Source organism: Diorhabda carinulata, chromosome 12, assembly GCF_026250575.1.
Source record: "Diorhabda carinulata isolate Delta chromosome 12, icDioCari1.1, whole genome shotgun sequence".
Lineage (NCBI taxonomy): Eukaryota > Metazoa > Arthropoda > Insecta > Coleoptera > Chrysomelidae > Diorhabda > Diorhabda carinulata.
The window spans coordinates 10332688-10360614 of NC_079471.1; the positions used below are offsets into that span (position 1 = coordinate 10332688).

A 27927-nucleotide genomic window follows, 5' to 3' on the forward strand; every position below is an offset into this window, starting at 1 on the left:
TATCCATTGCGTTGATTGCTACTCTAGTTATTACTGCGTGTCAGGTTTTTCTTCTTTTCTGTTTTCTTTTAATTCTTCTTGTAGTCGTTCCTACTCTTCATTCCATTTCCATAAGTTGCCGTCCTGATATATAGTTTTAAATAATTACAAACATTAATTAATGCTAATATTCAATTATATGTTTATTTAATCATGCAACCGTAAATATTCGTAAATATAAATTGTACTGTTCACTAACCACCAACACCAACTCAATGGTAGTAGGTTAACCTTTGGAACTAAACATTCCAGTTTTTTTGCGGGCACTGTATGCAATCATTCATGAACCAATAAATTATTGGGTAACTTTTCAATGACAAAAAATTCGAATACTCGATTCTTACTCCATTGAAATATTTTGCATGGTACGTAAATCGCGTGTATTTATAAATTACTACATCAATAAGTTCAAGGAAAATTAATTACGAATTCTCGCTGAGCCGTTATTTACGGTGAGATGTATCAACCTTTAATTTCTTTTATACCAATATTGAACAATTAAACAAATATTTGCATACATTCCTACGCAACTCCTCCCTATTCTCGTCAAACGCATGCGTCTTTAAAAGCAGTTAACATGTACGTCACTATTTCAAAAGTTGTTTATATGAATACTAAACCAGCGTTAACGAAGATAGTGCAATCATTATAACTGATGTGTTTGGGAGGCCGGAAGAAAGTTCATGTGAAATGTGAAAACCAGACGTAACTACAAACGAACACGTTAGTTCGTATCGTAACACATAAAATATCTCAGTTCGATAGATACCGGTAAATATACCACGCGTTTATAAAATCACATTTTTTCAATCGTTCCTATGTCAGACTCGGCAATTTTCTGTTAAAAAAAAGTTTAAAGTTATGTCAGTGTCGTATAGATCGTTAACTGAATTTTATTGGGACGAATTATCAAGTTATATTGGCAGATGTGGAACGCTGAAGATGCTAATTGGAAATCATAAAGTTGGTTTGTGAAAGTGAGTTATTTTCGTCATTACCAAAAATATTTTATTGGTTATTTTTGATAGCTGGTTAATCGATTCAAAATTATTCCATTTTTGTTTGTTAATTGGCATCATTGTTTAATTAAGTATTTATTATCGTCAAATTTTGTTCTTAAAAGAAAAATATACTGATGTGAAACATCAAAAATTTGAAAACAATCAACGTGTCACATAATACTCATATATAATACTTTGTTATATAAATGTCAATGTTTGAATTATTTATTTGCTGCAAATTAGCACAGCTATTTCAAATTGATACTAATAGTTAAATTTTTCATGTCAGTTACTTTCAGCCATTATATTATATAAAAAGAAATATAAAATTACAAAAAAATATTAAAAACATCTGGTAAATACTACGATATATATTAATCCTAATACCTCTCTATCCGTATAAGTTTAAAGCAAAATGTTTTTTATTTTCTAATATCGTTTTATCGGCTAGTTCTGTAACTATCCTAGTCGTAGTCATAGTTCGTGTCTTCCCTTTTCACCACTTTTGCCTCGCTTCCTCTTCTCCCTTTTTTTTTTCTCAGTTTTGCTCTCGAATTTCCAACCCTACAATTTTTAGCATGATAATTATTATGTATTGAATTTCTTCGGTTTTGTGTTGTACTTTTATTGTCTTCGGTATACCTCCTTATTTACCAAAGAGATGATTTTCTATGTGTGTCTATGACCAGTCAAGGTATTTTTTTTGTTGTGTCCATATATATGGTTTCATTTATAGTATTTGATTTATTCTAAACCATTCTTGTTTTCATATTCTTGACGTTTGTACAATATACGAGGATGTATTGATATTTAGTTAGCCTAGACCAGTTCCATGCATAAACAAAATATAACAGAATTACGCAATAAATTAAAAGAAAAAAGATGTCCACCGAAATTTAATTTAAATTTAAAAAGGTTATGAGGTAAGCAGATTGAGGAAGATATGCTTAATACCCTTAGTGATCAATGTCCTTTTCCATTGAAGATGATGACCGATCGGGAAGGCCAGTTTCTGTGTCAGTCAATCATGACATGATTTTATCAGACCGTCGAATTGGGCTAAAACGGATATCTGAAGCACTGAATATTTCTAACGAACGCGTTCATCATATAGTTCACGACAATTTGGACATGAGAAAAATTGCTGCAAAATGTATGCCCAAATGATTGAATGTTGACCAAAAGCGTGCAAAGGTAGAAGCATCGCGTTCGATCTGTGCTCGATTTGAAAACGATGCAGACTTCTTAAACCGAATTGCTACTATGGATGAGACTTGGGTACATTTCTACGATTCAGAAACAAAGTAACAATCGATGGAATGGTGACACTCTGGTTCTCCAAGACCTAAGAAGTTCCGTGTCCAAAAATCTGCTGAAAAAGTTCTTGCTTGAGTTTTTTGGGATTGCCATGGAGTAATCATGATTGATTTTTTGGATAAGGGTAGAACAATAACTGGAGATTACTATTCGACATTACTGGCCACTCTACGGGAAAAAATTGAAGAGAAAAGACGCGGTAAGCTATCCAAAGGTGTTTTTTTTGCAGGACAACGCCCTTGCACACAAATCTCATGTTGCCATGCCAACTGTAAAAAAGTTCAAAAAGACGTAAATTTTTTTCCAACGAGGAGGTAATAAAAGCTGTGGAGGTCGGGAAGAGCAAGAAGAAACATTTTTTTGAAAGGTCTGAAGACGTTGCAGGTTCGCTATAATAAATGTATCCGGTTAAGAGGAGAAGAAAAAAAATATTTTGACTTTGAAATTTTGTTTGGTTTTATAGTATGCTAAGAATTTTTCAATATATCCTCGTACTCCGAAGTTTTCATCGTTTTTTATCATTAACTATGATTTCATCTACCCTATTTTCGAGATTTTCAACCGAACTTATTATGATCCCATCAAACATTTTTTTTTTGAAATTATGGGAAAAATTACGCAGGTAGATATACGTACACTCCTTTAATGACAGTAACCATGAGATTAAGAACTTTGATACTAAGGATCTGGCTTGTAAAGCGGAAAAAATTCTGGAAATGATCATTAGATTATTTTGTAAAATGTTTACATTATATAATGGTGTCAAAGACTTTTTGTATATTTAGAATAGAGAGTCTCTAAAAGAGCTATTTAACATAAAGATTTGCATGTAACTACTCGTTGAAAAGACAATAAAATAATCCGGTACATATTGGGCCAATTTAGTTATATATAAGGGATATTTGACTCACTCGCCAGTTTGGGATGGACGAACCCACCGATGGGCCCAGAACCCATTCTTGGTGTGTCCAAAAGCGTTGCCATCGCATCTTTCAACGGTCTACTTGCAAGGCGGACCTGGCAGAGATGGATAGAGACACCAGGCATGAGACAAGCGATGCACCTCTTGCGTCTCACGCCAAACCACAGCTCCAACTAAATAGGTGCGAAATCCGACTAGTGACCGGATTTCTAACCGAACACTGCCATCTAAGACACCATCACCACGCCATGGGATCACGGACGATCCGGAGTGCCGTTTGTGCATGGAGGAGAACGAAACTGCGGACTACGTTATCTGTGAGTGCCCAGCGCGGCTTAAACGCCTGAGCAAACCTCATAACTTGCCTAATGACATAAAAGAGTTCAAACCAAAGCGCCTGAGCAGCTTCTCAAATGACATCGGCCTTTGGTAACGTCAAGTGGGGCACAATGGACCTATCTGAAGGCCAATGTGCGCAACGGCTTCCTGGCCGCTCACAACTTTAAACTATGAAGGGATATTGACATACCAAAATAGTAGGAAAATAAATTGATTGGTTGATAACTTTTGGTTATATTAAGGGTCCCAATTTATGAAAATATCAAATATTCTCTCGTTCGTTTTCAATCTTCTTTTTTATTTTACATGACAAACATTGGAAAACTCAGAATAAACTATCAGATATTTATAAAGTCAGTTTTGTTTTGAAAAATCAAGATACATCGAAGTAAGCACAGAAAAAAATTTTTAAAACAAATATGAAGTTTTTTGGGTTGAATTTTTTTGTGCACAATTTCTTTATAATTTTGTGCTTTATGGTTACTTTGGAAATTTTCAATACCGACACAAAACTTAAAAGCTCTACTTTCCGAAACAGTCGTAACTTTTATAAAATCTGTATCTTTCATCAATTTCGGAAATTTGATAGAAAGGCAATTAAAATAATTTCCGTTCTTGTCTAACTCTTTGAAAAATGGGTTTATCATTCTAAACTTCATATTTAATACTCGAGGTATGATTTTCTCTCTGCTTGAGAACAGCTCCATTATTACATTGGCTTCACAGAAAGTTAAATATTTTCTCACAGGCCAAACATCTTTTCCCAATATTCCACATACAAATGAATTAAGGTATTTCCATCCCGTTTTCTTGTATCGTTGATTTGTTATTCTTCTTCCTTGTATTGGTTACCTTTGGTATTCTTGGCAGCTGCTGCTTGATGTTTCTTACTACTAAAAAAGTGATCTGTATTTCGGGCATCAACTTGACCAAGTAAAAATTTTTTATATACTTCTTTGAGTTTTTGTAAATGGTCAATTGAAATTTATGAAAATTTATTGTGCAGAACTCTTTTAAACGCATGTCAATAAGTAACTTCGCGATTCCATTACAGTACACCAATTCTTGATTTTTAGCAAAACAAGATAATAACTCTCTTCCTGTTGCTCTACATGTTGTTATTGTTACCGTTGGTATTAATATTTTTTTCTTGCAATCTGGAGACTAACAGTTTAAATTCTTGTTTTAATAAACTGAGATTACGATCATTTGAAGGGGATAACACTGGAGAAAATGTATCACCGTTGTACTCACTTTCACTGGTAGCCTGTACCGATTTCTGTGAATTTGGCAACATCATTATTTCTGGGGGCATGCGAGTTACTTTTCAAACGTGTGGCACGATGGGGATTATTCAAAACACATTTGATTCCGTTTGGAGCCTTTAACATCTACTACGTAAAAGTAAAAAACCATCAATATGATTCTTAGACTCCATCCAGATTATAAGAATACCGAAGTAATCCAAGCAGTTTTTAGAAACTTTATCAGTAACCCATGATTTATATTGTTTGTCCATTTGAAATTCGAAATATTCAACATCTTCTTCACAAAGTCTCTAATATTTATTCCTTACTACACTAAAATACGAGTATAACAAAATATATTACCATATTTACAACTAGAAAAGGTTTAGACCACACTGTTTTTTAAAAATTGAAATATATAAGTTTTTATAATGAAGAATATTTTACGAAACTATTGTAAGGTCATTTTGACCTAGTAATCTCAAAAATTGGTAGTTTTTCGATTTATAACTTTGACAACGAAGGTTTATACGGGTTCAGTAACACTTTTTATATAACACCACCATTGACGTCGTTGAATCTGTAAAATTCTTAGGGCTTGTTGTGGACAATTCCTTGAATTGGAAGTTACATATTATCGAAAAAATGAAGTTGTTCCTGCTTTGCGCTAAGATCAGTTTTCAAAGAACTGATTGAGTCGCATCTCTGATATGCCCTTCCCTTCTGGGATACGTGTGGTGCGACTCAATTTAAGCGAATCTTCAAACTACAAAATAGGGCTGTTAGATATTTACTCGGACTAAACCAGAGAGCTCACTGAAGGGACTTCTTTAAAAGATTAAAAATTCTGACTCCTCCTTCCTTATTTATCTTTGAATCAGTTTGCCTAATTCGTAAGCACGCTTCTCTAATTTCAGAAAGGTCGTTGCACGACTATAGTTTGAAGGCATATTTACTGGAAAATGCCTTCTACTCTGTAAACGACTTCTATTCTAATAATAATATTTAATTCCGGACATGCTGCATACTGGTTTAATTTTTGCTATGGAGTTTTATACTAATTATTACCTATTACTATTACTTATAATTTTTTTACTCATCACGCTTTTCTTCTGTATATTGAAATTTTATTTTATTTGTATATTTATTTAGTTATATTTATGTTTTTTTTTTAATTTTTACAAGCTTGTGTCTACAAATTGTAACAATTTTTTGACAATAAAGCATTTCTCTTTCTCTCTGTCTACGCAATAATATTTCCAATTTTCTGATTCCTGCCTTCTGGAGTAATCAAAGAGCTGGAACGTACTTACGATTTTCCTCACAAAGTGAGATTTTCCAAGAAAAAAAAGTGTTTCTTACCGCGATTTTCTGATCCATGCTGTTTGTAGAACGATAGCTTATCATCGATTTTATTATCAAAATCTTGCTCTTATCCTGTGAAGGATAGCAGCAGTCCAGCTTATATAATTTTCTAAAGAAATATATTTTTTTTTTTAATAACGACTTGTCACACTTCCTCAGCGTTTTGCTGGGAAAAATTCACCACCTCTGCGGAGTCCTGCTTTGCAGAGGGGCTCGGACGGTTGGAGTGTCCTTCTAGTCGTCTACGGCTCCTTTTGTCACTTATGGCATCGTTCCTGGAACATACTTCATGAGTGACGGGCTATCAGTGGTTTCCTTTTACCCTACGTCTCCCTTCCCCTCTCGGGATTAGGAGTTCGGGTTCCTTTCTCTCTGCTGTCTTTGTCTTTCATCTTTTTCCTTGTTGCTGAGAATACTCTTAGCCATGTTATGCACCGATTTCCCGTTCTCTGAGCTGTCAAGCATCTTCTCTACAATGTTGTCTGGAGTGAGCTCGCATTACAGCTGTCTGCAAGTCCTGTCTCTGACCTCTCTCCACTTGTAGCATACGAAGATGGTATGTTCGGCACTGTCTACGGCGGCACAGTATATACATCTATCCGTGGTGTCTTTTCTGAACCGTTTGGCATAACATCGAAAGACACCATGTCCTGTTAGGACCTGTGTCAGGTAGTAATCTACCTGGCGGTGCTCGCACTTAACCCACGGCTTGATGTCTGGTATTAACCTTTTGGTCCATTGGGCCTTTACTGTCTCACCTTCCCATCTAGTTTGCCATGTTGTGAGGGAACTTTCTCTAGCTTCGTTGCTATTCTGTAGCGATTTGTACTTGGATGTTCTTTCCTGGGATAAGAGATCAATGGGCACCGTAGCCGTAATTACTTGGAGTGCTACCCTAGACACAGTTCGGAAGGCGGAGGCTACACGCAACAGCATGTCTCTTTGTGCTCTATTGACCGTAGTATAGTACTTTTTTCTCATAAGCGCTTTTTGCCATATTGGGGCTCCATATAGGACAATATTTTGCATAGCACTACACAACACTGCTCTTTTGCTTTGCCTAGGACCTCCTACGTTTGGCATAATCCGAGCAAGTTTGGACACCCTTTCTATTGCTTTCTTTATTACTGTTTCTACATGTTTGCCAAAATTTCTACTTTCGTCAATAGTTATACCTAGGTATCTCAGGTTCTTTGCTGGCTTTATATTGACTCCGTCTACGCTGAAGCTTATTTGCTCCCTCTTTTGTTTACCCTTTAGTAGGATTGCCTACTAAAGAAATATTAACCTAGTCTTTTTGAATATATTAAAAATATCACAATAAATCTATTTTCCGTGTTCTGTTTCGAATCCCATCTTTGGCAAAAATATTTTCTAATAATTAATTCAATTAACTGAAAATCTATCGTTATACTTACTCAACCTACAGGGCGTTTCTTAATTTATGGGACAAAATTTAGGAGGTGCTTTCTCGTATGAAATTAATATGCGTTTTTCCTACAACAAAATTTCCTCAGCCTTTCGGAGATATCACACTTAAGACTTAAGAGGTGGTGATTAAAATTGAATTTCAATTTTTTTCTAAAATTTCAGGAAAGCTAGAAACTTGAAATTCTGTAATTTTCGTGTACTCGCAAAGGACTAACCACAATATTCCTGTTACATTATATATATATATATATATATATATATATATATATATATATATATATCCCCTTTTATAGCGTTATACGCCTTTGGGTTCCTAATCTCCAGGCCTGTCTATCTTGCCAGTCGTCGACTGCTAGGTTCCTTTCGGACATTGCTCTAGTGATTCCTTGTAGCCATGTTCTAGGTGGTCTTCCCCTCTTTCTTTTTTCTGTGGGGGTCCATTCTAATATTATTCTTGGTAGTCGTTCTCTTCCCATTCTCTTAACGTGTCCGTACCAAATCAACTGTTTCTTTTCTATATCTTCTACTAAAGTTCTTTCTACTTTCAATTGTCTTCTTATTTCCTCGTTTCTTATATGTTCCGTTCTAGATATTCTTGCTGCTCTCCTCCAGAAATCCATTTCCACTGCATTTAAGTTATTTTTTTGCTTTTCTGTAAGTTGCCAAACCTCGGAGCTATATGTAATTATTGGTTGTAAAATGGCGTTGTATATTCTCTTTTTTGTTTCTGGTCTAATATTCTTTTGCCACAGCACTGAGTTCAGGGCTCTTATTACTTTTCTTCCTTTGGTTATTCTGTCCCTAATTGTTTCCTCGTTTCGTCCTGTTGTTGTTAGTTTTACACCTAGGTATATGCATTCCTTACAGTTTTTAATTATTTTTCCCTCTAGATCTAAATCCCCAGGTGAATCTTCTGATCCTATACATATGTATTGTGTCTTCTCCGTGCTAACCTGTAGACCCCATTTTTGGTATTCTTCTATAAGTTTTCTAGACATGTACTCCAGATCTTCTTTTTCCTGTGCTACCACTACCTGGTCATCGGCATAGTGCAGTGTATACAAGGTGCTCTCCCCAATAGTTAGTCCCATTCCTTTACATTTTCTCTTCCAAATTCTTAGGGCTTCATCTATGTATATGTTGAACAGAGTTGGGTATAAACAACACCCTTGTCGCAAGCCTTTGGTTGTTTTGAAGCCGTCTGTCACCTTGTTACCTATTTTTATTTTTGCTGTTGTGTCTCTGTATAGTTCTTTTATAGCCTTTATTAGAGTGGTATTTATGCTCGTTCTTTCCAGAACCTCCCATAATTTTGAGACAGGTACTGTGTCATACGCTTTCTTCAAGTCTACCAATAGTAGGTGCACTTCTTGTGATCTTACGGTTCTCTTTTCGATTATTTGTGATAGACAGAAAATACTTTTTCCTGTTACATTATACAAGGGTAAAATTAATAGCCCTTCTTTGTTTCATATAATTTTTTTTTTCAAAATGAAGTTTTATAATAAAATTGTAACTAAAAATCCTTGTTTTATTTAGAAATATTTTTATCCTCAAATTTTTTCCACAAAACCAATAGCTACAGAGAAAAAAAAACAATAATTTATTATTTTTTCGAGTGGAAAACAGTAATAATGTAAAATGTAGATAATCAGTGACAAATTTCCAACTTGTCAGTAATTTACTATAACGTACGTTAATTTGTCGTAAAACATTAATCTACAACGCAATAACATCAAGTTTTGTTTTAAGTTAAAAAAAACTAACAAATGTGACGTAATATTAAAATCTGCCTATGGTAGGATAATTTATTTACTCTAAAGACTGTTCTTATGGTATGAACGATTTGAAAGTGGAAATGAGTGAGTGATACGACAAAAGGAAAAAGAAGAAAAAAATAATCGCCTACAACCCTTGATATTACAATTAAAATAGTATTTATCTGTTTACTATGCTGGACGGATATGTTTTGCTTAAATTATTTTTCAGACATACGTCAATAGGATTTAATTATATAATATTTTGGAACAACCTCGACTTTATCACGTAGAATATACATTTTGTTGATAATAAGTTTAGTTTTCTAATAAGTATTGACAACAATTGAGTCAACCTAGACGTAAAAAGTTTATAAACGTATTGGATTTTTTGTAAATATTATTAGATGATATGGATACCTATTAAATGAAAAATGATAAATTAAGTGAATAGTGCAATAAGTGCAATAAGTGCAGCCATGTCATAGCAATAGGGTAAACAGCATAGTAATGGGACATTATCTACATAGTTGTTGGACATATATTTTTTTAAACTATGTAATAATAAACAAAGCCAGTTCCTTCAGCAACTGCATGTGTAACCAAAAAAAAAAATAGGAGACGGAACAGTTATGTAGAATATATTCCAAACATTATTAAAAAAAGTTTTCTACCGTATACACTGTCTAAAAAATGTGTTTGAATCCCTCCTACACAAAAAGATCATATAATAGTGATAAGGATATCTTAAAAAGGTGAGATAAACAAGACATAACTAAATGAACATATTTGTCAAAAGATATCCATTATTTTAATTTTAAATTCAAAAAATCTAGGCTTTTTTAATGAGGATATGCAAGTATTAAATGATTCACAATGTCCGTTCTTTTCTGATTCTTGTAATATAGATATCAAGCTTTTACGATTGAAAAAATTCCAAATTAATTGGATGAACGCATACTAATTGTTCAATAACTGTAAAATCTACCCTACCAAAAATAAAATATATGTTTTATTCTAATGAAAAATATTATTGGACAATTTCAAATAGAGAGATTCGTTGGTTAAAGTTTGGTAGGATAAGGAGGATTCTTGTAAGGAGGGGGGTTTGTTAGAGTCGGCCCTGATATAGTAATAGCTCCTCTGCAGGACCGGGGTTGTGATAGTTGTGTGGGGTTGTGTTTGCCTAACTATTTCTAAGGGCCTATTTTTTATTTTTGAGGGATTTCATCTGTTTTTTTTTTTTGGTTTTTTGAAATTTTGTGTTTTTTTATTTGTTTATTTCAAATTTATTTTGGGGCGGACGGATACATCTGTGGTTGCATTATTCCCTATCGTCGGCCATTTGACTGGAGAACCGGTTCAACATGCTGCAGGGAAACCGCTAAGGCTTTTCTCAGTCTTTCTATTTATATATAATACGAAGAGTGAAAAAAATGCGTTTGGTCTAGCTCTGAGTCGACGCGAATTTAATGTCCTCCGTATCGAACAAGGAGATCTTTTGAGGTAGTTTAGATTTGTGTTGATGGTGTCGGTTAAAGGTTGTCTAAGCATACAGTTCAATAGGAAAAATTTTGTGACGCTTGTCGATTGGAGCGAGTGTTTTATTGTTCACACCAAAGCTAAATTTAGATATATGTCTAAAAAACAGCGAAATCGAACCAAAAATTATAATAAAAAAGTGTAAATATAATAATTAATTGTATCCGCTTCTGTGGGGCTTTTGAATTATCTTTAAGAAATCATAATGAAACTATGTAGTCCATAAAGAAATGTTCCAAGGAATAGTTTATTTTAGCTCAAAACTCGATAGGGGAATGAAAGAACACTTTAATTAAGCAACAATGTTTCAGGGAAACATCGAAAGTAATCGAAATTACGTTCTCGAATACATACCACCTCGAGAAGCTGCGAATGTAATAAAAAAGTAATTACGTTGCTGTTATTGTCGATGGAACTACAGATGTATGTAATAAATTACATCTTCTAAGATTTGTTTGGTATACTTATAAGAAGTTTGTTCTTTTGCAACATATTCTCAAAGAACTCAGGTACTAGATTTGATAGTCCACAAGAGATTAACATGATCATTACATTCAAGAGAAATTGATACTTTTGCGAATATAAAATGAACTGATGAACGTTATGGAAGCTATTGAGAATAACGATAACATACATTATAATGAAAACGTTGATTCTTAATTTATTTTAGATCTGCGGAAATCAATTCGATTTTTTGACTGTTCAAATACGGTTTTATTTAAACTGACCTACGAGCGCTCGTATTGTCTTAGTGGAGATTGATTCGTCTTCTACGATTAATTTCCCTGACTTTTTTGAACCCTTATGGCAAACAAATGCTGGTGTATCATTTAAAATTGGTCATTTGCTTCGAAATGTTCGCAATTTAATTCCACTTTCTGACCAAGATGAATGTTTCAAGTATCTGTTAACAACCCAAATAGCACTCGTATGACAACACGTTCCGAGTACATTCACCATTAAAAATGTCCAACGTTATAATGGCAATGTCAGATTTGACATATTCACTTCAGTGTTGCCATATATCAAAACTAAATTAGAAACCCTCGTACTTAACAAGAATTCCGTGTCAATCTTGTTGGGTAAATGATCGATACAAAAGTAAGTTCACTACAAAATCCCCCAAAAACTTTGCATTGCTCCCCGTACAATAGGATTAAATCCTCCAACGTACAATTGCTAAAATAGTTTACTTCATCTGTCGAGGTAGTGGAAGTTATTTTCAATTAAAATTTATATGTGTAGAATATTTCTCACTTTAATATGAGTATACTAACTTTTTACATTAAAAGAAGTACGTTAATCTTTTAATTTTTGGGAGGATAAAGGAGGTTGTTTCACGTCAAAACTATTTTTTTCAGGACCCAAATTGCAGAAAGCAAAACAAAGGTTGTCGATCCACTGATAGTCTTTCATATTCGCTTCCTTTACTATTTTCGATATTAGAAACAACTACTATTCATCTACCAAGTGATACAAACAGAACGCTACTTGCGCAGTCCATCTCCTCAAATATTATCTATCATAAGTGAAGCTTAAGTTGAGAAATAATATTCTGACCCGTATAGTGTTATTGTTAGAAAAAATTTTAACATCACAAATTTTCCTATTAATGCTAGTTACTAAATACATAACTAATTCTTTCAATCGTTCCAAATAAATTTCTTTGTACAAAATTATTATGTCATCGGCATTCCGGATTATTTCTTAGATTTGAGTGAAAATAATCTAATCATGTATTTCAGACAGTTCCCAGAACTCCACACGTCAATTGGTTCACATGTTATTTCCAATTTTAACATTGTGGTTTTGTGTTCAAATATAGCAAAACAAGTTTCGATGTAACACTTCAAGTTATAAACAAAAATTTTACGCTCCACCACACATTTAACTTGTTCAGGGGTAGCTCGAGATGGATAAAAATATTTTGATTGCATTTTGGAACATTTAGATTCGCTAGGATCTGAGATATTTCAAGTTGGAGATAGAAAGTGAATGGTCCAGTGAAACTGAATAGAATTATGAAAGCAATTGTTACTAGAAGAATTTGAGGGCGAGTGACTAAAAATGAAAATTACATCCAGGAAACACTTCAGCAATACAGTGATGAGGAATTCATAGAGTATTTTATGGTTAATAGAACCACATTTTTGAACAGTATCAGCAAAGCCGTATGTTTAATTGCCAAAGTGGAGGAAATAATAAAATCAGTTTCAGATGTCACATTTGTATATTTATTTTGTTTATTAGTTATGAGGTCGTTTTTTCTCTAGATTCAATATTATAATCATATAACAATATATTTATTATTATCATATTTATCATTATCGTTAATTTAGTATAATTTGAGTCATATATTTCTAGAGCATGAGACTTCTGAAATGATTCAGTGGCCAAATGATAAAAACAAGGATTTTCACAGAAATCAAATTTCTTGAAGCCATTGTTGCCATTGATTGGAAATCCTGATTCATACTATAATAGGAAATCTTCTCAAGAATAAATTTCAATGCTCAGAAGTAATGTCACTCTTCAATGATGAAAAATCATACAATCAAAAAATATTCAATTTCGAGACAATAAATAAAATCGCATTTTCAGTTTTTACACCAATATGTTTTCTTCTCTGATACAATAAAATCATTTATATGTGAGTTATGTGCAGGTAGGGTTATTAAATCACTTAAATCTGTAAAAAAATCATCAACTCGTATTTCTGTTTAAACTGATCATGGAATGTACTGCTCTCCAAATAACGGTCAAGTCATGCGTAGTGTAGCAATGTTCGAAATATTTTCAGAGCATACTGCTGGAACAGACCCAATATTTCTTTGAAAAATCATTATATTAGCACTTTTTTCTTGAAAATCAGGTCAGAAAATTGGATGTGAATGTGTAGCGACAAAACTATCGTCACTATCAGTCGTTGTGATTTCAGTTGAACTTTCTTCTTCCGAGAAGAACATAATTGATTCACAGATATTTTCTACCTCATCAGATGGCTTCAAAAACTCTAGGATTTTCGGTGATAATGTTTTCCTTCGTTACTGTGGCAACTTCCTAGCTAGTAATAACTATATCGAGTGAAACTAGTAAAATACTAAAAAGATTAGTGAATTGCCGTGACGATTTTCTAGTGTGGCTTCTTCGATATGCTTTCAAATCTTCATTTCCGAATGCTGGTTCTTCCTTGGATAGTTGCCCTAACAACTTTGGTTTTGCTTCTTTTATTCCTCTCGCTACTGATTTCAAAAGTTACTTCGGGCCATATCATGCGAGAAGTTGATGGTGTTTCATCAGGCAAATATGCAATAAGTAATGAAAACAGTTCATTAAGCTAAGCAGTCTTTTGTCCCAGAAACTTTTTCTTCCATTTTATTAGCGATTTGCTATCCTTTTCAAAAATGCGGAACATGCTGATAAATGCAAAGTTCCACAGATGTTTCTTCATCATGCTCTTCAGATAACAAATGATTGCGGACAACATTCTGAACATGATGAAATTCTTCCGTATTATTTTTGAAAAGATTCTTAGGTTTTAAAGAAAAAGTGGAATAACCTCATATATCCGTTACAGAAAAATCACGATATTTTCAAAAGAAGAGCTAATTTTTTAGCAGATTCGATATACTACGCTTACAATCAAACAAAAAATTAAAACGTGACTAGTCGTAACTAATTTTGTATCTCTACAAAAAGTTTGCTATTAATCGTTTTTTCTTTATCCAAAACACAAATAAATAGTACAAAATCTTCTCTAGATTTACACATTTAGTCACTGCACTGCACATTCAAGTGACGGTGGACGTTTCAGGTATATTTTATCGCACCCCGTTACAGACCAAGCATCCCTTTTGCAAATTTATCAAGCTTTGCGGCATTCCTGAACACTTGACAATTTACAATTTTGGCTAGGTTTTCAGTGTATCGGGTCCATTGTGCAACTGCGTAGTTTGGTCGGGTACGTTTTTATTGGTAAAATTTATTAATTATACTCCGAAAGATAGGTAATTAATTTCGTCCATTACATATATGTTCAATTTATATTTGCACTCATTAATAAAGTTGACATTTATCTACTGCGTTTTAATTTTGGTAGATTGTTGTTATTTAAATATTTGATCGTATGTCATTAATCTTGTTGAAAAAGAGATGAAAACATTTACATTTTTAATTGCAAATTTGCAGCAGTAGCACAATTGCAAATAATTAGAAATTGTTTACATAACCAACTTTATTTATAATACCGTAAAATGCGATTTCATTGAAATAATACGGTTAAATAAAGAAGAAATAGAAACAAAAACACATTATGCAATTGAATATTTTTGATAAAACTTGTACAGGTGAATTAATAGTTAGTTTTAAAGGGATTTGAAATGGAAATAAGAAGAGGTGTGAGGATGGTCCCCGAATTACCTGACCCAATAAAAAAACCCAAAAATTTTTGGAAAAAAATATATTTATTTTTCAACGTAATCTCCTTTTCCTGGCGATGTTCAATAAGCTTCTCATAACAGCCATTAACTGTCGACACACTTCTTCATTGTTGGAAAATCTTTTACCGCCATTTTTTCATGTCTGTAAATAGAAAATAATCCGAGGGGGCTAAATCTGGCGAATAGGGTGCATGAGGTAGCAATTCAGACTTTAATTCATTAATTTTGGTCATTTTAATATCAGATGTGTGAGCTGTTGCATTGTCTTGATGAATCAATAATTTCTTCTCAGCCAAATGCTTTCTTTGGAGCCAGATCTCCCTTTTCCGTCTATTGTTTTTATTGCTGCTTTGTTTCGGGTGTGAAGTGATGGAATCACGTCAAACATTGCCAAACACTCGATAGAAACATATTCACGACTTTGTTTTTGTTCCATTGTGAGCAAACGCGGCACCCATCTTGCGCACAGCTTTCTCATATTCAAATTTTCAGTTAATATACGATGCACTTTTTGCAATGTCTACTATGTCTGCTAGCTCGCGCACTTTCAGTCGACGATCATCCAGTACCGTTTTGTGGATTTTCTTCAACATTTCCGAAGTCGTCACCTCTTTTGGTCGACTGCTGGTCTTCGCAGATTGTGTGGCCTCGCTTAAACTCTGTTAACTAATATTTTACTGTTTATAACAAAGGAGGAGTCTCTCCCAGAGTACAATCTATTTCAGCTTTTATATTGGTTGGGCTAACGCCTTTCAAATAAAAGTATTGTATTACCTAACTTGTGATCAGTCCAACTTTGAGGCTTACTGCTTAGGTTTTGAGCATGTTGCTGTTTCACGATGGGTAGGGTGCTAACCTGGCCCATTAACCCTCCTCTTTTATCCGGGCTTGGAACCGGCAACACAACCACTGCGCTACTCAATTCACCCAGAGGTCATACAGGCGGAGTTTGACAATCTGGATCCAGGAGGCTGAAACTGAAGAAGAAACAGGTTTCAAACCTACCATACAAGAAGGAAGAAGAAGAAGAAGTATTACCTAACGATATTGACACTGACAATTTATTTTGATTTTCATGATGTAGGTGATCTATTGATTAATATAAATACGCATGTCTGTGTCAATATCATATTTTGATAAAGACTAAAGTTAAGTCGAAACGTCAATTTTTTATCAATCTTTCAAAAATTCAAAGAAATACAATTTTAATAATAGATCTATTGTCATTTAGAAACTTATTTTTAAATCATATGAATTAGATATATAATATGAAAATATATAGGGGAAGTACTATTTCAAGAAGTAAGTTAATATGTTATGATCGACGATCGATATAGTCAGATTGCCGGAATTATTCGAAATAACTTGGTAAAATGGAAATATTAGCAAGTTACGTTTCTATTAAAAAGACAAATTACTTCAGCTATTTTTATCCTGTTTTTTATGCCGTAATAAAATATTTTATTAGTCAGAAAACTTGCATTTGAATTTTAATATCTAAAAACATTTGTAAGATAAAACATTCCATTTCAATTACAACTAAAAACATTATATTTTCAAACGATCTTTGTATTATCGTTAAATAATGAAAAATATTTAACAAACATCACGTTCCAACTAAAGGGGACATGTGCTTAACGAATTCTCAGTATCTCTAATTATTTGCAACAAGTGTGGACAATTTTCATAATTGCGTATTATACATTGAAATATTAAAAAGAATAGTTTATTAATTATATTATAGTATTTTCTCAAATAAACTATAAAGTTTTGTTACTTCCAAGTATAAACTCGCTTAATGCTGATTTTAAACGTTGTAGGAATTGAGAGATTGAATAGAAATATGTTTCTGATGATACTCTTTTCCCTTGAAAAGTAAAACAAGGAATTTGGTTGTTTTCTAAGGCAATAACATCATTACTATCAATGATAAATTTTGAAACCATGTTTAAAATTAAAACTGTTATTTGTTGTGATGCAAACAAATGGTTTTTATACAGGGTGGCCAAATGCAAAGTACTGTATTTTGAAAACCAATTTTTGTGGAGACTTAATGGTACTAAAATTGATAGTCCGGGAACCTGCAACAGAAATACGCGATCAAGTTCTTTTTGAACGAAAATTAGTAGAATGCATCGGAGACTTGTATAATAAAGCCTAGGGAACGTCAGCTGCGGCTCGGTGGGTGGGATTAGCGGCAGTAGCCTCCCACGCACGACAAAGAAATTTAGTCATTTTCTCTCAGCTAAAAATTTGTGAAATTGTAACTATGCCAAAATCTCGAAAAAATAAAACATTCAGCCGAATATACTATTATATACAGGATCCTTCACGACGAGCTGAATCGATATGTATATGGGAAAGTACTGCCACTAGTATTCTGAAAATTTGCTTGCATGGGTTTTCCAAAATGCACGTTTCAACTCAAATAATTTCAAATTTCTGAAACTTCCGGTTGTACCGGAAGTGGACCCAAATTTCCTTATTTTAAACAGAATGCTATGGTTTTTATTAAATTTTTGAAATCTACGCAAAATTTCAAAATAACTTCATATAAAGCATAATATGCCTAAAGTCCACAATTTTTTAATTATTTCACATTTTCGAAATTTTTAGACACATACAGCCCTCCACTAAAAAAATTATATTTCTAAGTTTAAGTGAGTCAGGTCTAATATTTTTGGGATTTGGACAAATAACACTTACAGCTTTCAAAATCTGTGAAAACCTTTACAAAAATTTATATAGGGTGTTCAGAAAATGGTGCCAAATTTCGCTATCTAAAAACTTCGAAAACTTAATTTTTTTAAGTGGCAACCCCCATTTTCTCTTTACCATTGGAATCTACCCTTTAAATTAAGGGGACTCCGTTCATATATCTCAAATTAACGTTTTTTGTAAAAACTTGAGAAAACTGAAATTTTCATGGACTTTAATTGTCGGTTGTCTGGAGCGACCAAAAAAAGCATATCAACAGACAAACAAACAAACACAATGAAAACAGCTAGACGGTTAAGCTTAAACATTGTTTTCGAAGTTTTTAGATAGCGAAATTCGGGACCATTTTCTGAACACCCTATATAAATTTTTGTCAAGGTTTTCACAGATTTTGAAAGCTGTAAGTGTTATTTGTCCAAATCCCAAAAATATTAGAACTGACTCACTTAAACTTAGAAATATAATTTTTTTAGTGGAGGGCTGTATGTGTCTAAAAATTTCGAAAATGTGAAATAATTAAAAAATTGTGGACTTTAGGCATACTATGCCTTGTATAAAGTTAAATTAAAATTTCGCATAATATTATTATGCTTTATATGAAGTTATTTTGAAATTTTGCATAGATTTCAAAAACTCAAAAGAAACCATAGCATTCCGCTTAAAATAACGAAGTTTAGGTCCACTGGTATAACCGGAAGTTTCAGAAAACTGAAATTATTTTAGCTGAAACGTGCATTTCGGAAAATCCATGCAAGCAAATTTTCAGCTCGTCGTGAAGGACCCTATATTATACGTCAGCCGGAAAAAAACTTGATACTTTCAGTGATTTCCTCTCAAATAAAAATATTATTGACGATAATATAAATATAACTGTGGATACATATATAAGTCAGCTGGCTATGTCTCAGTGGAAAAACCGTCAGCTGATACTTTGATTACGTAGGAGTTAAGCATCTATTGCCTATGTAAATGTATCCGCTAACTCAGGTTAACTTACTTACTTACTGCTAGCTGATTTTTTCCATTTATCACAACAGTATATTAACAATCAGTTTACAAATTTTCAGCTGGAAGGAAATAACCTAACCCTACCATTAATTATTCGGCATCACACTCCAATATGAGTGTTATGATAAAATGATTATTCCTTATTAATATTTTTAAATGAAATAAGTATTAAATCAAATAATTTCAGAAATACCTAAATAACTAATTAATTCATTAGCATATTTTAATTTAACAATAATATTAATTCATAAATCAATATTTGTTAACATTTTTTCCGTGTATTAGAATAAAGAGGTTAATCAACGTTTTTATTCCTGAAAGTCTGAATGAATTTTAACAAATTTCTCGTTGGTAAAACATTTAATAATCCCTCATACTGAAACTTCAATCAATTGCTGGTTTGTGGATGAACATTATTTCGGGGGATTGGAATTTTTCCTGGTTTGAAATGAACGGAGATAGATACTAATTATACTAATTTCTCCTCTGACTTAGGACTTCAAATTTTCTTTTTAGCTTGAGGGTTTAGTCGATGAACATAATCTCATGACTATACTAAAAAATCGGTCGCACTCAGGTATTGTCTATGAAACCACTTTAGACTTTTTTGGAGCAGGATAACTCTTTCTATTCCATTGTCTTGACTGTTTTTTCATTAGCAAATCTAGGTTTCATTCACAGTTATGAATCGATGCACAAAATCATTCGACTTATTTTGGCAATGCGGCCTAGGAAATACAATAAAGTTGAACCTCGATAAATCGAAAACCTCCCAAACTCGAAGGAATATTTCTCCCCTTCCCCTTTAAGCACAATTTTAACTCTCTATAAGTTGAAGTAATAATCTTCGGATAATTTATTTTTATCAAAAATTAGGCTTAAAATCTAACTTGAAAAAAAATTCATTGATATTTTTCAACTTTTATACGAGATGATACGATAATATGATATGAAATGTTGCCTTTCTGGGTAAGAAGTCGGAAATTAAAACTTTCCTCGCTTTCTCAAACTAGAATAAAAAAAATGAAACATTATATTTCTTATTATATTTGAATAATTTTCGAAATTACGTGGTTTTTATCAAATTCTGTTCGGTTCGTTAATCGATATATTTTTGTGTAGATATTTCTTTTTGACTTTCACCCCAAAATCGGAACTATTTCGCCCATTTTTCATTACACAAGGTGTGTTGTCCTGAATACACTGTTTACACCACCTCTACACCAAAATCCAAATGACACCGTCTGACGCGCGCTTCAATAACTGAAGGTAAACTCAGTCTTTGAAGACTATAACTTTGTTATCGAAACGCGAGTTAGGCACTATAATTTTGATTGGTGGTGGAACCTGTGGAATAGGGATAAAACCAAATTGCTTCAGTCATACCCTCAGATCCTCTACAATTGATTTATCAAAACATAAGAAATCCTGGAATTTGACCTAGTGGAAGAGCTACTCCAAAGTTGGTGTCGTTCTCCAAGTCTGGAGATCCTACTTGTGCTAGGGCGAACAAAGACACTGCGACAGAAGTACCAAGGCAATTCAGGCTAGTAGCTAGTAGCTGGAATCTGTTTCTATACATATTTTCCCTTCATAACTCGAATAAATAAACATGGACCTCTGTATCTCGAATATAAAATAAATACTGTGCGTTAGTATCTAATTTAGATTATCAATTCTATGAAATGGTAATGGAATTTATAGCTAACGTCAGATCTACTGTTGGCAATTGTAAAATTTAGACTTAGTTGGGACGGAAATTCACATTTATTTTGACCTCCACGTGAAGAAATTGATAAGCAATGAGTGTGAAACATAAATTAAAAACCTTGAGTGGTGCTCGAAGCAGTGAAGATTACCTAGTCAAACAAAGAAAATTGTAGGAACAATTTTTCGACGATCATGAAGAATGAAGAAGATAAAATAAAAACTGTTGGGAGTAATCAAAGTTTTTCGTGGAAAAGACGGCTTATTAAAGTGGCCACAATGTAGATATAAGCATTTCTAGGCTATTGTTATAAGAAAAGCTGAAATGTATTCGTCTTTAGGATTTGATGATCTCAAAGCAAGCAATGGATGGCTGGAAAAGTTTAAGCGTAGGCATGACTTTGTTTTTAAAAAAGTTTGTAGGGAAAGTGCATGTGAAAATCTTGCAACTTGCAACAAATGGACCAGCGAAAAACTGATAGGTTTATTACGTGATTACGAGCCTGAAGACATCTTCAATGTAGATAAATGTCTTCCTGATAAAACTCTAACTTTCAGAAATCATAAATGCCATGATGGGAAGTATAGCAAGGGATGTTTAATAATTTCACTTGCTGCAAACATAACAGGTACAGAAAAACTCTCACTTTTACTTATAAAAAAATCGTAAAATCGAAACTCATAGACATCCATGAGAAAATGGCTAGAAAAAGAAGAAATCAATAACGAGTTATCAGTCGAGTTTTTACCTCCTAACACTACATCAAAATTGTAACCGATGGATCAGGGCATCATAAAGGTCATTATATCTTAAAGACATTGTTAGGTATATGTTGCAAAATATGGAAGAGAAGATTCTCACATAGATGTATTACAAGCAATGCGAATTATTGATAAAACTTGGCAAAACGTGACTGCTACTACTATAAAAAACTGTTTTGCTCACTGTGGTTTTCCTTAGTCATTAATCGAAGAATAAGTTGAAGATATTTCTCTATAACCTCCTGAACCATGGGATACAGTAGCGCCTATGATATGTTTCGATGTTTCTATTACATCATGAAAATCATGAAAATTTCTACGTTTGGGTTTTCGGATACGATCTTTTTACTAAAATATTTTCAAAGATGGCCGACTTCCGTTTCTACCGGAAGAACACCCTGTACATTAATACATTTTTGAAATCTACGTAGAATTTTAGTATACTTTTGTGCAAAAGCTTTTTACGAAAAATGTATACTTTTTGGGTTATTAATTTTTTTCTTTTTTAAATTTGATCGTTGCAGACCCTTATAAATTATTTTTTTACGAGAAAACCCTTAAAGATATGAAAATGGTTTCTATTCAGTTGCTCTTAGCAAGGTCAGACGTATTTGAATCTATGTTGAAAAATTTTTCATTTTATACAGGGTGTTTATAAGAAGTATTCAAAGTTTAACTTAATAATTATATTAAATTTCTTCATTTTTTAAAATAGAACCACCCGGTTTTTTCTATTTTAATGCATTCAGGGGTAAAAAATAAGGCAAACTGTTTACCTTCCTACACCTAAACCTTACCCTTATCTAGGTATTAAATGTTTTCTGTAAATTTTTAGAGAGGCAGGTATTGTCTAAATTTTATTTGTTCGTTATTAAATTTAGAACGAGCCATTTTAACGATTTTTGAAAATATCAACAATTGAGTAATAAAAGTTGAATAAGTGTGATTTAGCCTACTAAAAGTATACATAAAAAAATTAAAACTTATAAAAAATTACAATGATAGTTTAAAACCTCAAATATCTCGGAAACGACTCAAAGTTGCAATTAGTAAATACAATTTGATTTGATTTTTTTTACAGACTTTGACAAGATAAAGAAAAATACTTTTTTATTTCTTAGTGCTTGTATCAACGGGTCAAAATAAAATTTAGACTACACCTACATCTCTTAAAATTTACAGAAAACATTGAATATCTGGATAACGGTAAGGATTAGGTATAGAAAAGTATACATGAATTTGCCTTATTTTCTACCCCTAAATGCATTAAAATAGAACAAACCGGGTGGTTCTATTCAAAAAAATAAAGAAATTTGATATTTATGAATTTAAACTTTGAACATCTTTTATGCACACCCTCTGTAAAATGACAAATTTGTCAATATAGATTCAAATACGTCTGACCTTGCTAAAAGCAACCGAATAGAAACCATTTTCATATCTTAAAGGGTATCCTCGTGAAAAAATAATTTATAAGGGTCTGCAACGTCAAATTTTTTACAAAAGAATTAATAACTCTAAAAGTATTCATTTTTCGAAAAAAGTTTTTAGACAAAAGTATACTAAAATTTTACGTTAATTTCAAAAATTCATTAATATATAGGGTGTTCTATTTAAAATAACAAAGTTACATTCGGCTTCCGGTAGAACTGGAAGTCAGCCATCTTTGAAAATATTTTATTTAAAAAGATCGTATCCGAAAACCCAAACGTACAAATTTTCATGATTTTACTATAAGTATTTTGCCATATATAGATAGTTTTATATTATTATTATAGTATTATTATAATATTTGTTATTATTAAATGAAGCATAGCGTTTGATCAATCACTCTTTAACAAAAACTGAACAGTATCACAAAATTTTTATTAATAAACCAGATACTATGATTTTACATTCAGCATTAATAATGTAAATTAATCCATATTTTTTTAATAATTTCTATATAAATGTATATCCAGCTATCAAAAATACTACTAAGAAAATATGTCATACCCCAATGACTTTACTTAACTCGTTTTTAATAGAAAGAAAATGTCCAAAGTGGACGATATGTACAAATCGTCCCAAAAAACGGTCTTGAAAGATGTGAACGGTTCTAGGATTGATAACATCAGTAATGACTTTCTACGAATACCTGAAAAGAAACTGAATCAACTAAATTCACCAGAAATACGTTGTTCTCCATCGCCATGCGTTTTTGACTTTGAAGGAAATATAATTAGAAGGTGTGGAGGTAAATATTTTAAATAGTATAAAGCGTATATGTACATGGTCTCATCAAATTTGACCCGAACTGGTGCATTCAAACTTCGCGCTTAAATAGAATCGCTAACTTTTTTGTATTGAATTGGTACAATTTTTTTTCTGTTCGTGCAGAGTGTGAGCACCATATTTCAATTAGTGTGTGTCAGCTATTTGTGGACGATTAGAAAAATTTGTCTGGCGAAAGAAACATGTTGAGCAACGAGTTTGCTAGAAATTTCGTTTTTTGAATAGAATTACGTGTACCAAATCGTTGAAAATTTTGGAGAAGTATAGTCTACTTTATCTCGAACGTAACTATTTTATTGTTGCAATGCATTCAGTGGTAGTCGTGCAATGAAATTGTCGAAAACGTACCTCATGCGAGTCTTTCATTCACCACTGTTAACGACGTTATCATCAAAAAATTTGAGGAAATGGTGTTCGAAAATCGTCGCGTCAGTATGCGAGATATAACAGAGGTTCTGAACATCACTTATGTATCGAATCAACATATTTTGCCTAATGTTTTGGGTATTAAACGTGTGAATGGTAGATTTGAATCTATTGCAGAAACAACGTCGAGTAGACATTGCAAAAGACAACTTAATTTAGGATCTTACATTCATCAAACGTATTATTACTAGTGACGTCAGAGAAACGTGGGTTTATGAATATGAAGTCGAAACTGTTCAAAAATCAAATGAAGTCGCTCAAAAAATGAACCGGAACCGAAAAAACCACGTAAAAATTGATAGAAAATCGAAGTAGGACTCATCGTTTTTTCCATTATCGTGTTGTGATTTCCCATGAATTTAGTCCAGAGGGTCAAACTACTTGGCAATATTGAAGTATTTACATAGAACAATTTATCGTAAACGACCGGATTTTTAGACAGTCAATCATAAAATTTTCACCACGATAATGCTTCGTCACATTCCAGCAAGATTGTCAAACTGAAACATCCTTTTCGGACAACGCGCTATGAGCCATAAAAAGTAATTGACTTGGGGTACTGGAAGTCATCTCAGCCGAGTCTTACAATTGTTAACATTGGATTAAGTGTTTGCGAGCTTATATTGGCTCCAAAGGACTTTATTTCAAAGGCTATAATAAACATTTTTATTAAAATACGTAAAAATTTTATATTTTCTTGGGTCAGTGCGGGTCAAATTTGATCATATATGTCAGATTTTGTCTACAGTTACCTAAAAAAATTGATATGATGTCCTGATTCCTAATCTACTGGAATTGTGAATAGGATATTCTAATTATTATGCTGTTTGAGTTTTTCTCATAAAACTGTTATCTTCTCATTGCACTTTACTTCTATCTTCTTTTTGTCTATTATTTATCAACTGAATTTTTATTTTCTGTTGCATTCTATTTACATTTTGCTTTTGAATACAACCATTACTAAAATTTCTCCTATAATTTAACTTCCAGTTCAACTATTTCGGTTGTTTTATTATTTATTGTGACGCCTATCTAGTTTGGAACTATTAAATCAAATATTATGAGGTGTGGCTAAGTAACGAGATTAGCGCTGCTACAGAAAAAGTACGCATGCGCCAAAGATCAACAACTGTCAGCTGTTTAGCACGAAGTCTGCTGTTTCGAATGCGATATCTACCGTGTCTATAGACAAACCATAGAAGCTGTTGCCTTCGTTTGTATAGGCGCTGTATTTTTGTGCAGCCATAAAAATAGAGCAGCAGATTGTTGTGAAATTTCAAATGAAACTTGGAAAAACTCCAACTCAAACTTATAATTTATTAAAACAAGTGTATGGCAATGAATGTTAGTCGTGTCCACATGTTTTTAAGTGGTTGAATCGTTTTCAAGATGAGAAGATGTTGAAGCTCGTGAAAATATTTGAATGCAATTGAAAATGACTCAAACTTATTAAAAATGTTATAACGTGTGATGAATCGAACCTGCATTGAAAGGAACAACTTTTGAGTCTGTTAAAGCTGTGAAAGAAAAAGCGTCGCACGCCTTGAAGGAACTGACAGAAGAGGACTTCCTGCACTCTTTCGTACAATGGAAGATTCGTAGGGATAGAGAAGGGTTATATATTGAAGGTGATAAATAAATGTAAATAATACATCAGAAGTCTTTTGTTTTTTGTTCTAGAATTTTATTTAGGTATATAAATGTGTAAACGTAGTTGGTTTAGTAGTAAAAAGAACGAATCAGTAAAAGTAATCGTAGAAATTATTTAAGTGATATTTATAAGTAAATTATTATAAGTTAAGTGTATGGTATAGTGTGTGAATAAATTAAGAACGTAAGAGATAGTGTTTATTAATTCACCCCACGAATAAAAAGAGTGTAATGTAAATAAATACGAAAAACGTTACAATATGTTATATCATCGATGTCGTTATTTAATAGCCACACCTCGTTTATTAGTATTGACTTGATTTTATATATTTACCTAGTTGGTTACATTTTGTTGATGTATAAATTCGAAAATTCTACGTTCTGTGGTTCAAGAATATTATGAAAAAAGTAAGAGAACATGTAGAGAAAACACAAAGACGACAAATTCAACACAATGAAGAGAATTTATGAAATAAAACAGTTACAATTTTGATACATTTCTACTTACGCTATCACCATAGATTCTCATTCAACTGTATATTCAGAAATTTTGTCCTCTCAACCTTAATGGTGGATCATTACCATTTTATTATATGACTGGTTAAAAATGGATGATTCTATTGAAACAAAAATTATTGCTTTTTAATTTATAAATAATTAGTCATTAAATCAAGGTAACCCATGCTCGTCGTCTTTGTTCAACATATAATATTTGACGCCAGTATTAGAAAAAATCATATTGATACTAAAGGGCGATATCGTGAATTTAACTAGACTAAAAATATTAATCCAAAACGTCCTAGGTAGGTTAGAAGCAAGAGCAAAAGTAAATACTCTATATATAGGAGGATGGTCCCAGAAGTACCTGTTTTGACCTAGAGATGGCGTTAGTTGCCGCAGTATTAGAAAGTACACAATATGTACAGCATACTTTTCAAGTTTGAAGACACCACGTTATTCAGTATTTGCTTGACAGCCATCAATAGTGAAGGTTTTTAGTGAGACTGCTCCTTTGTTATCAACGGTATAATATTAGGTAGCCGAGTTTAAACGAGGCCACACAACCTGCGAAGACCAGCAGTCGACCAAAAGAGGTGACGACTTCGGAAATGTTGAAGAAAATCCACAAAACGGTACTGGATGATCGTCGGCTAAAAGTGTGTGAACTAGTAGAAATAGTAGGCATTTCCAAAAGTGCATCGCATATTTACTGAAAATTTGGACATGAAAAAGCTATCTGCAAGATGGGTGCCGCGTTTGCTCACAATGGAACAAAAACAACGTCGTGAAGATGTTTCCATCGAGTTTTTGGCAATGTTTCACAGAAAAGCCGTTTCATAATTAAAACTTGAATTGCTACCTCATACACCTTATTTGCCAGATTTAACCCCATCGGATTATTTTCTATTTTCAGACTTGAAACAATGTCTCGGTGCTCAAAATTTTTTCACCAATGATGGTGATGTTAATTTAATGGCTATTTTGAAGAACTAGATGATTCTTATTATAAAAAGGGTATCCAATTTATTGAACACCTCTGGAAAAAGTGTAGCTAAAAGGAGATTACGTTGGAAAATAAATATTTTTTTTTCAAAATTTGTGTTTTTATTGTTGGGCCAGGTTCTTCTGGGACCATCCTCGTAAATGAACAAAAAATTAAATATATGGTATTGGAAGGGAACTCGCAAAGACCAACGAGCAATTTATCAATAAAAATAGACAATGGAAAAGAATATTGCCGTAAAGAGGTAACCCAATTCGAATATCCGGGGGTAACAATTAAAAACAAAAATACAGAAATTCTAGAGTTAGAAAATATGATTCCAAAGGGAATCAAGACAACAGGAGCCATAAAAGCAGCGTTAAATTCCAAAATATTATCAAGATCAGCAAAATCTATTCGTTTCCCACAACTACGAATATTATCAAAAGAACTTGCAAAGAAGCTGTAAGCCTGTGACAAGAAAATATTGAGAAAAAATT

The 27927-nt window shown here is 32.8% G+C and overlaps 1 protein-coding gene and 1 long non-coding RNA gene across 4 annotated transcripts in view; both read left to right on the forward strand.

Moving 5' to 3' along the window:
* The window catches only part of LOC130900180 (uncharacterized), a 265111-nt gene that overhangs the window by 184569 nt on the left and 52615 nt on the right, over nt 1-27927 (forward strand). The window lies entirely within an intron of this gene.
* LOC130900185 (uncharacterized) lies at nt 270-27736 on the forward strand. The gene is made up of 2 exons (XR_009060147.1): nt 270-1016; nt 23622-27736. It is a non-coding gene; the product is annotated as an uncharacterized LOC130900185 (long non-coding RNA).